Genomic DNA, 15,420 nt, shown 5'->3' on the forward strand with positions numbered 1-15,420 from the left:
TTAATAACTGCTAATTATGCATTTTGTTTTTCAAACAGTACAGATATATGACAACACACAGCTGCTTCTCCAAGAAGATAAAAGATGTAATCTGGTGGAGATATTTTAGTTTATTTCCTTCCTGGGAATATGATATATATTTTTGATTTGTCTTAAATAATTTCTCAAACCATGAAGTTATTATACTTTTAATTTTCTTTAAAAACCATACTATAATTCTCTTATTAAAATATTTTTAATATAACATAGAAAGTTTTGGTCATATAAAATATGTTTTGAGAGGAAAACAAGAACAGCTAACTTGAAAAATCTGCTTTAAAAGATCAATTATATAATGTGCACAATATTGGAAAATTTCATGAATTTTATTTTAATATCTGTTTTCCAAATGCCAGATGTTCCCATAATGCTAGATCCTGAGAGAAGAGGAAATTTTCTCACTTTATTTTTAATGATTTCAAAATTTATTCAACTCACAGATTTGCAAAACACACTGTAGATATCTTCTTGAATTTCCATATTTTCTGTTTCTTAAGACAACACATTGCCATTTGGAAGAACTTTTATGCAAATTGAATGATATCATTTGGAAGTATAATGTCAAGGGAGATGGAAAAAAGGTGTTTAGGTTATTACAAACAATTGAGTGAACTCTCACTCTTATAAACCCTTCCCATCTTGAGAAATGACATGCCACATATGTTTTACAGATTTTCTCTAAACATGCTTAGCTACAGAGGTGTCTCTTTGAAGCCCCAGGACAGTCCCCAGTCACATCCTTCTGCATCTCTAGGTCTCTAGGCTTATGTCCCAAACCCTTCCATCCACTGTTGGATAGCTATCATTGCTAGAGTGATCTTTGTTGTTGTTTAGTCATTAACTTGTGTCTGACTTTTTTTGATCCCATTGAATGTAGCCAGCCAGGCTCCTTGTCCATGGGATTTTCCAGTCAAGAATATTGGAATGGGTTGCCATTTCCTCCTCTAGGGGATCTTCCTGACCCAGGGATTGAACCAACACCCCTTGTGTCTCCTGCATTGGTAGGCAAATTCTTTACTGATGGTGCCACCTTGGATTCTTATATATAGTATTAAAATAATGCTGACAGCCAGCTATCATAATTACTTATCAGCACCTCTACATATAGGTAGCTATGTAATCTTGATATATAGTCAAGAGAGACAGCAAATTATGTATTTTTTAATACATTGCTTCTACTTTTCATATTAATTGTAAACTTTCAATGATGTTTGTGTATATATGCATGTGTATATATATATATGTATGTATGTGTATGCATATATCTATGTGCACGTGTATGTATATACATATGTGAAAGTTGCTCAGTAGTGTCTGCCTCTTTGCGATACCCATGGACTGTAGCCTATCAGGCTCCTCTGTCCATGGGATTTTCCAGGCAAGACTATTGGAGTGGGTTGCCTTTTCCTTCTCCCCTTTCACATACTTGTATGGCATATACCAATATACTTACATACACACATATGTACATACATACACATAGTACATAATATGTGAAGACTATTGTTTGAGAAAGTTTCTAAGATATGGTCCCAAATATTCACTATTACATGAAAATTTACTGACCCTTAAATGACAAAAATAATTAAATTTAACTCTAGAACAGTGAAAAACACTAATATACTCATGTCCTCTTTTTCTTATTGTTTATTCTTCTTCACTCATTTTAGATAAATCAATGAGCAGAAATGAAATGAACATGTGAGTCTTTTAAAGGACAGCTGCTGCTGTTGGCATGTATTTGAAGCTAATGGCTAATCTTCAAGTACACTGCCGATTTTGCTAAAACCTGAATCCTCTTTCATTCAGACAATCTATGTTTCTGAGCCAAAATCAGGGGATAGTTCTTGGATTCCTGAGACTCTTATTTGAGAGCATTGCAGGATAAACAGATGCAGTTGAAGGGAGAAGGGATATGTTGTTTATCCTCATTCAGATCTGAATGATGCTTTATCCTTTTTAGTTCAAGTTATTTCAAAAGAAAATTATGGAAAAATGTTGCTTATAAATTATCAAAGATATGCTCTATACTTAAATACTATATACATTTTTACTTTATTATTTTATATCTGAGCCAGTAATATTTGAAATTAAATATATTTACACCACTTGAAAACATTTCAACTTTATATATGCAGTGTAATATTTTCTTGTTAATGTAATTTGGCATTCTAACATTTGTCCTATTGATATTTGTGTTATTTTTCAATAATTTCTAAATGACATAATTGACAATCTGTGACAGGGAGGTACATTTTAGGATAGCACAGGAGACATTTTGCCAGTTATAAACCTAATGTCTTCTATTTTGTTATAATGGTGATTTGACCTTGGTTTCCAATTTTTATGAATTTTAGAAAACATTCATCTAACAGTGTTCAAATAAATAAACTGAAATAAGCAAATTGGACAGTTTAGTGACAATTTAATAAAATTAATTGCACAAAGTGATGGATTCTTTAATTGAACAGCAATTTGGTGAATTATGTCATTATTTATGTTAGACTATTTCATAATTGACCTACCATTTTATTTGTCTTGAAGTTTAACATCAGTTGCCAAAACAAATAAGAAATACAAGTTTTGTGTTAATTATATATATATATATGTATATAGATTTAACTGTATACATGCAAACATGTATGTCTGTGTAATTTCTCCAATGAAGCAGAGGAGGTCATACTGCATAGTTCACACACACACACATATATATTTACATGTGTATTTCTGTATAAAATTATATATAATTTATTTTTCATTTTTTACTTTATATTGAAGTATTATTAACGATGATGTGATAGTTTCAGGTGTACAGCCAAGTGATTCACTTATACATATACACATATCTATTCTTTTTCAAATTCTTTTCCCATTTGTTACATAACATTGAGTAGAGTAACCTGAGCTACAAGTAGACCCTTGTTAGTTATCCATTTTAAATATAGCAGTGTGTACATATCAATCCCAAACTGTCTCTTCCTCCTACTCTTTCTTCCCTGGGAACTTTAAGTTCCCTCTCTAAGTCTATGAGTTTGGTTCTCTTTTGTAAACAAATTCAATTGTATCATTTCTTTTTAGACTTCCCGTATAAGGACTGTCACGTGATGTTTCTCTTTTTCTGTCAGACTTACTTCATTCAGTATGAACTCTCTTACTCTGTCTGATCTCATGCATTCAGTATGGACTCTGTAGGTCCATCCATATTGCTGAAAATGGTATTATTTCATTCTCTATAATGACTAAGTTCTATTCCATTGTATATATGTACCACAGCTCTTTATCAATTCCTCTGTCAATGGACATTTAGATTGTTTTAATGTTTTGGTTATTGTGAACAGTGCTGCAATAAACACTGGGGTGCGTGTATCCTTTCAGATCATTTTCTGGATATATACTCAAGAGTGGCAATGTAAATCCATACTGTTCCCCTATACATGTAGAATTTATATAGTGAGAAAATGTAAAGACTATTTTCATTCTTTAAATTAGTCCTCAATCTAGCCCATCATAAGTCTTTTCTGACTATTCAGTTCCCAGACACAATTACACGTTATAAAATAAATGTCTGAATAAATTTTCTCCTTACTAAAAATAATAATAAACAATGAAATGTGTTTGGAATATTCATGAAATATTAGAGTAAATGTATTTCTATTAAAAACACTGGGCATATAATGATGATGATCATGGTTTTTCAGTACAATTAGCCTCAGTTCAGTTCAGTTCAGTCGCTCAGTCGTGTCCGACTCTTTACGACCCCATGAATCGCAGCACGCCAGGCCACCCTGTCCATCACCAACTCCCGGAGTTCACTCAGACTCACGTCCATCGAGTCAGTGATGCCATCCAGCCATCTCATCCTCTATCGTCCCCTTCTCCTCCTGCCCCCAATCCCTCCCAGCATCAGAGTCTTTTCCAATGAGTCAACTCTTCACATGAGGTGGCCAAAGTACTGGAGTTTCAGCTTCAGCATCATTCCTTCCAAAGAAATCCCAGGGCTGATCTCCTTCAGAATGGACTGGTTGGATCTCCTTGCAGTCCAAGGGACTCTCAAGAGTCTTCTCCAACACCACAGTTCAAAAGCATCAATTCTTTGGTGCTCAGCCTTCTTCACAGTCCAACTCTCACATCCATACATGACCATTGGAAAAACCATAGCCTTGACTAGACGGACCTTTGTTGGCAAAGTAATGTCTCTGCTTTTGAATATGCTATCTAGGTTGGTCATAACTTTTCTTCCAAGGAGTAAGTGTCTTTTAATTTCATGGCTGCAGTCACCATCTGCAGTGATTTTGGAGCCCCCCAAAATAAAGTAGAGAAATACAAAAGATGTAAGATAATTGGAAAGAAATATGCAGTAATATGATTTTGTTACAAGATTTAATTTGGCATCTGTAAAACCCATGGGAATAATTCAAGGTAACAATCAGAAACTTGATGAGACAGCCTTCGTATATCCTCCAAACTGTTCTATCATGCTTGGTAACTTCATTGTTTACAAAGATGAGTCAACCAAATTCCTGGAAAGTCAGTTCCCTTTTCTGCTTATTTACATTCTGCCCACTTCCTTAGTGTCTCCTGATGTGACACTAAATTCTCCTCAGAAATCTCTAATCACTCCTTCTTTTTCTTCTAGGTCAATTACATTCACAGAAATTCTGTCTGTCTTTTTGAGACTCAAATCCACTTTCATGTTCTAACTTTCTCCATCTCTGTAATTCTGTTTCTTGTAATGAAAACTTGTCACATTAATACTTTCAATCTCTTTTTCCTTCTTTTTTTTTTTTAAACATACTCATTTGACAAATCATCTAAATTGAATCTATGTTGTAATCTGGGCCTATAAACTTTGAGAAATTTCTGAAATAATTGCACAACTATATTGAATGAATATATTGATTTTAAAAGAAAAATAAACACTCTAACTAGCACTCAGTACCAGCAATCACTTTTTAAAAGAATGTAATATGGAAAAGAAACATTTATAGTAATGATAGTTAAGAAGGTGACACTTTAGGGTATGCAAGATTAGGTTAGATAATTGAATTGAACTAGAAATAAAAAAAAGAAAACTATGAAGAATGGAAACATAATTTTTTCTTGAAGATAAATACTCAATGTTGTAAATATTATAAACAGAAAATGTTCTTATATCTATCAAATTGAGCTCAAAGCATCCATATAACAATCATTAAATAAGGAAAATTTAAATATTATATAAACAGTAAATTATAACTGGATAGATGAGAAAATTATTTAAAAATTAATAACAAATGATTAAAGTTGTAATAGTTAGATATGTTTGACATTGGTTTAAAATTATGCAGATTAATAAAATTTAGTGAATAGTAAAGGGCTTCCCCAGTGGCTCAGTGGTAAAGAATCCACCTGCCAGTGCAGGAGATGTGGGTTCAATCCCCACATCAGGAAGATATCCTGGAGGAGGAAATGACAACCCACTCCAGTATTCTTGCCTGGAAAATACCATGAACAGAGGAGCTTGGTGGGCTATAGTCCATGGAGTTGTAGAGGGTCAAATTAGTCTTAGTGACTGAGCACATACAAGGATTGAATAATAATAGACACAAATATAATGGATAATTATTATATAAATACCCATTGAAAAGCAATGCAAAAAAATAAAATGCTAATCATAGGTTGATACAGATGGCCAACTATTTAAAGAAAAAATAATCTAAATATTAGCATAAACATTTATCAAATGTTTTGGTAAAAGTTTTAAATTTTGAAATGTGGAACCACATGAGTATGTGATAAGGAAGGCAAGGATAAAATAAAAACTAAGATTACAGGACAAATCTAAGCACCATATTTATCTATCATTTTTGTGAATTGATGAAATCATCTTTCAAGTAAAAGATTAAACATGAAAGTTTAAAATGTCAAAATTCATCTATGTTTTATTTATTTTTTAAAGACCTGAAAAATTATGCAGCTAAGTTGCATCTGCAAAACTTTAATATAGAATTCTCTTATAGGCTGATTTTTGACACCAGGAAACCAAGTCAAAATATAAGCAAAATACTGAGGATTGGAATAATGAAATATAATACTTATATAAATAACTTTATAATCAACAAAGCTATAACTGATTGTCTTTCCAATTCACAGAAACCATAAAGAAAATCTGATGATATATTAGGTCACAAAATAAAGGTCAACAAATTTCAAAATCCACCTTCTTACAAATCATTCTCCCTAAAGACAATGCAATAAAAGCAGACATCTACAAAAACTAATGCTAAATTATAAACATATCTTCTTATAATGATGGAATGAAAGTGAAAGAATCACATCGAAAAACCAGAAAATCCATTTTGCCAAAATATGTACAAAACTTAAAATACAGCAACTAAGTTTTCTCTTCTGGAAGCTATTTTAAAAATGAAAAAAATAAATTACCAAGAATTAAAGTATGAATTATATAATTGGAAAAATAGTGCAATTTTTTAATATAACATGCACAAAACTTAGGGCAATTAAAATCAAGAAAATGTTTAGGCATACATTTAAAAAACATACATAAAGGAATATAGCTAGAAAAATTATAATTTCTTATCAATAAAATGACAAGATATAAGAATCTCCCCAAAACTGTGACAAATTTCTTGCAGAAATAAAAAATATATGAATAACAGAAACTTATAAAATAATTACAAAAATAGTAGATTGTCCCATAGTGAAAATCTAATCAAGGTGGTGTTTTAGCTTTTAGCTTCTTCTCTATCTTATGGCTTCCCCTCTATCTTATAGCTTCCCCACAGCCTTTACCCATTCCCAGGATCTGTCATTTTCCCCTCAGATCAGCAATGGATTGCTCAACATCATATGTTTTGTCCCATATCTGGATTCACTGTGGATATTGGCATTTGTACCAGGTGTTGGGGGTGAACTGGCTTATCTTGGCTTTTATTCTTGAAATGAATGTGGTCTGATTGTGTATGCTAAGTCACTTCAGTTGCGTCCAACTCTGCAATCCCATGGACTGTAACCAACAAGGCTCCTCTGTCTATAGGATTCTCCAGGCAAGAATACTGGAGTGGACTGAGATGCCCTCCTTCAGGGGAGCTTCCCTACCCAGGGATTGAACCTCCATCTCTTATGTCCCATGCATTGACAGGTCGGTTCTTTAAGGGCCTTCAAACACAGGGACTTAGACAGACCATCTCATTGCCAACTCCCTATGAGTTTTTTGCACCTCCTTTACGGACTTACAGGGCCCCATGTGCCCAGGGAGATCCCCTTCATTGGGCCAAACCTCCTGCAGGCTAGAAGAATGCAATTTATAAGGAAGTGAAGACCTTGAAGCCCTGAGCATTATGCAGGTGCTGCCTGAGAGCAGAGTGCACAGTAATACTGCTCATTTTCTGTGCTTTCTGCCCCAAGTCAGCTGTTACCATACCATCCCCACCCCCGTCAGGTGTCCCATAGCCTTGCTAACGATGCCTTCATGCTTTTCCTGGCCTTTTGCTGGAACACGGCAGCTATACCAACAAGTTCAGTGGGAGTACGTTCTCTCATCATCACCATTTCCTGAATTGGGAGTTGCCCCATTGACTGGGATTGTTGCTGCTGTGTCTTAGTTTCTTTTGTACTGGGGATCAGACAGTCCATTTCATTGTCAGTCATCACCATATATTCATTCTTGCTTTTCTCACTTTCCAAAAAATCCCTCCTCTCCAGGTCCCACAGGCTGCCCAATGCCCAAACCTTAATCCAATGCAGACTGTACTCTCCATATACTTCCCACTCCAGTATTCTTGGGCTTCCCTGGTGGCTCAGATGGTAAGGAATCTGCCTGCAAATCTGGAGACCTGGACTCAGTCCTTGGCTTGGGAAGATCCACTGGAGGAAGGCATGGCAACCCACTCCAGGATTCTTGCCTGGAGACTCCCTATGGACAGAGGAGCCTGGTAGGCTACAGTTTATGGGGTCACAAAGAGTAGGACATGACTGAGTGCCTAAGCACAGCCAAGCCTTGCAAAATGGCAAGCTGGGGTCTCAGACATAATATCCTACTCTCCCATCTTGTTTGCCAACCCCAAAGCTTGCAGAGTAATGCACCATCATACATTCCCCTCTAATCTTAGCTCTTCTTCCAACTTTCTAACTCAGGCTGCAACCTCTATTTTAGGATCTGTGCCCAGCTGAATAGCCCGTAGCAGAGGCCAGCCCCTTGCACAGGACTTTATTTCCTCTCTTTTCCACAGTGCACAGTTCCTCACACACGGGCATCAAATCAGCCAACATTTTTAGAGCATCCACATAGTCTACAGACATCTATCCTAGGGGCCACAACTCCCCATGTAGAGGTTCATGACCTATTTGGGCTTCCCAGGTGGCTTTAGTGGTAAAGAATCTGCCTGCGAATGCTTGAGACACGAGAGATCTGGGTTTGATTCCTGGGTTGGGAAGATCCCCTGGAGTAGAAAATGGCAACCCAGTCCAGCATTCTTGCCTGGACAATCCCATGGTCAGAGAAGCCTGGAGGGCTACCGTGCATAGGGCTGCAAAGAGTTAGACATGCCTGAGTGACTGAGCACCACGGTTGGGATTTCCCTTGTGGATGCCTTTTTCCCAAGATCCATTTCTTTAGTCTCCTGGCTTACTCCACTATTGCTGGTTTGGCACCTGGGTTAAATTTGAAACTGGTCCCTGTACAAAAAGGGTAAGAAGAGACCAAACAAAAACATAGAAGAGGCAGACCATTCTCAGTTAATAAGTGCCAGGTTTAATAAGCAAGGGAACTTTACACATGAGACTTGTCTTGGCAGCCACAAGACAAGTAGTTCTCAGCATCTGCCTATCAGGATCTTAAAAGTTTATACAGAGACCTTAATTGGATTTGGTCACATATTCAGTCCAGATGGTCTCAACAACACTTTACTCTCTCAAAGCTGTGTCTTTTAAATAGCTCTTAGCATTGGAATGATGGGTGGAAACATACATTCTGGGGTGGGGGATAGGGGAAGAATCTCTGATTGTCTGGGTCCAGCTTGCAGGTCAACAAGCAGTCAAGTCCTCTCCATGACCTTCTCCAACAAGAAGTTTTGGAAATGATGAACACACTGAGGGAGTAAGAACTTCAGAAGATCAGATTTAAAGTGAACATGTGCTTGCTACATGCTAGGTCAATTAGGTTGTGGCCAACTCTTTGCAACGCTATTGACTGTAGCCCACTAACCTCCTCTATCCATTGGATTCTCCAGACAATAGTGGAGTGGGTCACAATCCCCTTCTCCAAGGGGATCTTCCTGATCCAGGGATCAAATCCATGTCTCGTGTCTCCTACATCATCAGGCGGGTTCTTTACCGCTAGCAGCACCTAATATGTGCAATTGGTGAGGAATAAGCCAAACACAAAGGAAACAGAATCTAGAGCCCCAAACCAGTATAATATTCATTCATTAATTGTCTAACTTAAAATGTCAAACTTGTTCTCTTATTGGTAATATGTTATCATCAGTGGGCCAAAAATGGACAATTTCTTTCTTTTACTTTTTTCCACTCTATTCCTGAATCCCCACTGTTATTTCCCTAACTCCAGGAACACTAAGTAAGTCTCTTCAGTCTTTGCAACCCTATGGCCTATAGCCTGAAAGTCTCCTTCATCCATGGGGATTTTCCAGCCAAGAATATTGAAGTGTCCCACCATGTCCCTCTCCAAGGGATCTTCCCATTTAGAAGTTCTAGTAAAAAATGTTGTATGTCTGTCTGTATAGGCATTTGAACACATATATTTAGTTGTGTGTTTTAGCCTGTATGTAATGTTTAATTTACATGAATATATTTTTCCCTTCTTGATTTTTCTCATTCATCATTATGTATGTATCAACCTATGCTGCTGTGTATATATCTAGTTTGTTGTTGACTATATTCCATACTGTATGTCTGATATTTGAATAGGATGAAATCCTAGGTTATTGCTAAATGATCTTGAAACCCCCAAATACATTATAGTTACCAATGTGAAGTGTTTTAAAGTACTTTTGTAATAACTTCTCTGGGATGTATACAGTGGAGATTAGACAGATATGCTTGGGGCTGGTGCACTGAGATGAGCCAGAGGGATGGTACGGGGAGGGAAGAGGGAGGGGGGTTCAGGATAGAGAACACATGTATACCTGTGGCGGATTCATGTTGATGTATGGCAAAACCAATACAATATTGTAAAGTAATTAACCTCCAATTAAAATAAATAAATTTATATTAAAAAAAAAAAGAAATCTAGGTGAGTCTTGTGGTATACAAATAACCACTTTCATTGCCTAATCCCAGATGACTTTTCAGGGTTGTTGACAAACTTATACTCCCATCAGAGATACAAGATGCTTTCTTTTTCTTTTTTTAAAATGTATTTATTTGTTTATTTTTGACTTTGAGGGCTTTTCTCTAGTTGCAGTGAGCAGGGCTGCTCTTTAGTTGGGGTGTGCAGGCTTCTCACGGTGGTGGCTTCTCCTGTTGTGAAGCATGGACTCTAGGGTGTGCAGGCCTCAGTATTTGTGGCTCTCGGGCTCTAGAGCACAGGCTCAGCAGCTGTAGTGCATGGGCTTAGTTACTCATGTGGGATCCTCCTGGACCAGGGGTCAAATCCAAATCTCCTGCATTGGCAGGCAGGCAGTATCTTCAGCACTGAGGCACAAGGGAAGCCCACAGGATGCTTTCTGTGTTCCAAATCTTCACCAGACTTTTGTATAACTTAGCTTTTTTAGTATTTGGGTCAATTTCATGAGTGTAAAGTTTTCTCTTTTCTCAAATTTGCATTTCTCTGATTACTTCTGAGACTAAGGAGTTTTTATACTCTGTTCATAAATGATGAGACAGCAAATAATTTAAGATCCACTTCTCCATTAATTATGTACAGTTTAAAAATCTGCCAATTAAATCACATGAAACAATAAATTTAAACTACATGCAAATTGCAGGATGATAGAAAGTGAAAACAATAATTGCATATCCTTTAAGTTTGATATGCTTTACTTATTAATTATCTGTTTCCCCATCTATGAATTGCCTAATTATATCTGTGGCCATATTTCTATTTGTTGTCTTGTATTTATCTTATTAAATTTAAATATCCCTTTGTGATCTAAATTATATGCCTTTGTTGGTAAAAGATGATAAGTAATAAGACAAAATAATAGCTTATATTTTAATGCATATTAATAACTGTATTTATTTAGATGTTTATATCCCATGCACTGTTCTAATCTTATTCCATGCCTGAACTTGATTAATTTCCATAAAAATGCAGTGATCAAAATAACACTGGAACATAAAAAAAAATCTAATACACAAAGACATTAAGAAATATGCCAATTACAAAAACAGAGATAACAACAAAAATCAGATATGTGCCAATATTTGAAAACAGGCAATGACCTATAATCTGTGCCATTTTGTACTGCATTCCAATTATTTTAGACATTGTACAGATGCTTTACATATCATTTAAATTGTGTGACTATCTGGCTTTAATTAACATACTATAGAATTTTACATTGAATACAGTCACTGGTTTTTATACACTCTAATCATTATATTTTCTTCTTATGAATTATCCTTTTTAGCTTTCTAAAGATCTGTTTTCCTGACTCAAGATTGCAATTATTTGTCAATTTATCATCTGGAATTTTCTATAATTAACCCCACAATCTTAATTCTTTTTACATTTTTTTAATAACAAAATATGGGCCATTTTTTTCTTGCATGTGGTGTGCCAGATTGTTCTAAATCAAATCCTAGATATGCCACCCCTCCTTATTTATTTCAGGTACCATTATTGCTGTATCTTCCTGGGTACATCTCTTTCTGAGCTTTCTAGTGTGTTCCATCAGTCTTATTTTCCTGATTTTGGGGGAAAAAAAAAGAAAAGAAAATGTTTTAAAATATGTGGTTCTGTAGTATATCTGTGTATCTGCTAAGCTGATTTCTGTTTCTGTTCCCATAAGAAATTAATTAACAATGAACTTTTACTCTTTTAAAATTACAAATGTATAGAGTTTCAAATATACACAGTTAAATTTTTCTCTTGAACATAAACATATTTACCTATTACTTGAAAAAGTTATTACAAACTTTACAATGCTAAAATTTGTTAATCATGAGCTGATTTATCTCTATTTTTATTTAGATTTTCTTTATGTTACTTATTGACAATTTTTCATAGTTTCTTGTGACTTGTTTTTGTATTAATTCTTAAAAAATACTTTCTTGATTTTTAATTATATTAATCTTGCTTTCAGTTTTTATACTAAGTAATATTCTAAACAAAAATCATTAAATTTTATAAGTGGATATTATATTTAGCAATTGTGATGAAGTTTCATCAGTTTTTAGTTTCAAACTCTGGTGCACTTTTAAGACTTTTATAAAAGATAAGTTTTAAGCAAAATTGGGAGGAAGATAATGAAATTCCCCATATAATTTCTGCACCTACATACATATTCTTCTCAATTATCAACATCACTCACCTCAGTGCTAATTTTTACTAAGGATGAACATACATTGATATATCATTATCATCCAAAAAACATTAGGGTTCACTCTTGGTGTTGTAAAATCTATCATACAACAACTCTCACTGCTTAGATAAATGTATAAGGACATATATCCATCATGATAATATAAGACAGAGTGTTTTCACTGTATTAAACATATTTTGTGCTCTACCAATTCCTTTCCCCACTCCTCCAACCATACTAACCATTGGTCTTTTTAATATCTCCAAGCTTTGCCCTTTCCAGTGTTGTACATTTGGTATCAAACCATATATGGCCTTTTTAGGTATACTTCTTTCACTAAGTAATATACACCTAAGATTTCTCCATGTTGTTCCAAAACTCATAGCTCATTTATTTTTAGTGCTGAGTAATATTCCATTGTCTGGATATACCACAGTTTATACACTCAACTACTGATGGACATCTTGGTTGCTTCCAAGTTTGAGGAGTTAAAAATAAGGCTGCTATAAATATCCAAGTGCATGTTTTTGTATAGACATAATTTGTAACTCCTTTGCGTACATATGAAGGAGCTTGACTGCTCAATAGTATGACAAGGGTATGCTTAGTTTGTTCAGATGTGTCTTCTGTAAATATTTTCTCAAGTCTTGACTTGTCTTTTGATATTATCTTTTACAGGTTAGAAGTTTTTAATTTCAATGAAGCAAATGTTATTATTTCTTTCATGGATGGTGCCTTTGATTCTATATCTAAAAAGGAATCATCAGAACTTCCCTAGTGAGAGCCCTTTGGACAGCAAGGAGATCAAACCAGATAATCCTAAAGGAAATCAACCCTGAATATTCATTGGGAGAACAAATGCTGAAGTTAAAATTCCAATACTTTGGTCCCCTGATCCCTAGAGCCAATTCATTGGAAAAGACCCTGATATTGGGAAAGAGTGAGGGCAGGAGGAGAAGGGGACGACAGAGGATGTGATGCTTGGATGACATCACTGACTCAATGGACATGAGTTTGAGCAAACCCTGGGTTAGAGTGAAGGACAGGGAATTCTAGCATGCTGCAGTCCACAGGGTTGCAAAAACTCGGACACACCTTAGCGACTGAACAACAAACACCAGCAGTTAAAAATAACTTTCCTAGAGGGGTGGGATGGGAAGGGAGATGGGAGGGAGGCTCAAAAGGGAGGGGATATGGCTGATTCATGTTGAAGTTTGACAGAAAACAATGAAGTTTTGTAAAGCAATTATCCTTCAATAAAATAATAATAATAAAGAATACACTTAAAAAAATAAAAAATAAAGAATACACTTTCCTGCTTGAACGCTCACTGCATTGAGGAGGTTTCCTCCGCCGATGCGCGTTCTGCCAACGTTTCAGGGTTGCTCTGCTCTAACAGGGATGTGCTTCCACCCTCCTCACAGCTTCCGCCCCGCCACTCCCCTGGCAGTAGGCGCACACATCATGAAGAAGAGAGACAGAGAAGTCCTTCAACCGGAGTCTGGCCGAGTGGAAGCTCTTCAATCACAACCAGACCACCGGAGATTTCCTGGGGCGCACCGCCAAGAGCTGGGGTTTGATCTTACTCTTCTCTCCAGTCTTTTATGGGTTCCTGGCTGCACTCTTTCCATTCACGATGTGGGCCATGCTTCAGACTCTGAAGGAAGATGATTCCAAAATATCGTTACCAGATTCCCAGTCCTGGACTTGAGGTTTTTCCAAAACCAGTGCCAGCATTGGATTTTTCATTCAGCCTGTCTGATTCAGTATCCTATCAAGGGTACATTGATGACCTTAAGAAATTTTTAAAGCCGTTTGGCTTAGAAGAACAGAAGAATCTCACAGATTGTACCAATAGAAACTATTTTGAGCAGAAGGGTCCAGAATTCACAGCATGTCAGTTTCCTCTTTCCTTACTTGAAGCATACTGTGGTGTGGATGATCCCACATTTGGCAATCAGGAAACCCTTGTATTCTTGTGAAAATTAGCAGAATAATTGTATTAAAGCCTCAAGGAGAATCAAAGATAGACTGTATTGCAAAAAGTGAATGCCCAGCAGTTCTATCAATTTATCCTCCCAATGGAAAGATAGATTTAAAATATTTCCATACTATGGAAAACAAAACAAAACAAAACTGCATGGGAGCTATGTGCAGTCACTAGTTGCTGTCCAGCTCAACTTTGGTAGTGATGGTGATGTAATAGTTGAGTGCAAGATTGATGGTTCACCTGACCTAAAAACCCAGAATGATCATGACAAGTTTTTAGGACGAGTTGCATTCAAGATCACCATGCATGCATAGTAGGAGTTAGGATGTCTCCACAAAGTAAATGTTTTGTTGTCTGTCTTCATTTTGTATCAGCCAGACCTGCCATTCCAGAATTATGAGACCGCCTTAGAGAAAGGTGGAGTGGGACATGACTGTGGGATAACATAATGTGCTTCCAGATAACAGTGGTCCATGTCCTTTGAGGTGACTGCCTGTTGCCTCTGCTGCCTTTTGAACATGTACAGTCACCAGATACGGACTGTGAACACCTGATTCTGAACATGTAGGTTGGGGGTCTTGTCCAATTTTTATGTGATTTAATCGCCAAGTGTCTAAAACTTAATGTACTGTGCTATGTAAATATTTTATAGATTTAACACTGGTTAACTGTCATATTTTGATACCAGCAAAGTTTTAGGGGTTAAAATGGTACCTGACCAACATCAAAGGATTTTACAGATGCAAGAAATTCAGTATGTGTAAAAGTTCTGTATGAGAGGAGAAAAAGGAAAATAATATTGGATTTGAAAAAAAAAAATACACTTTCCAATGCAGGGAGCACAGGTTAGATCCCTGGCTGGGGAAGTAAGATCCCACATCCTGTGCGGTAACTAAGCCCCTGCCA

General features: G+C 36.1%; 1 pseudogene; it reads left to right on the top strand.

Annotated features, from left to right (window-relative positions):
* Positions 1-7,502: 7,502 nt before the first annotated feature.
* On the top strand, positions 7,503-14,924 carry LOC120879256 (annotated as a pseudogene).
* Positions 14,925-15,420: the final 496 nt, after the last annotated feature.

Source organism: Oryx dammah, unplaced genomic scaffold, assembly GCF_014754425.2.
Source record: "Oryx dammah isolate SB20612 unplaced genomic scaffold, SCBI_Odam_1.1 HiC_scaffold_20, whole genome shotgun sequence".
NCBI classification, from domain to species: Eukaryota; Metazoa; Chordata; class Mammalia; order Artiodactyla; family Bovidae; genus Oryx; species Oryx dammah.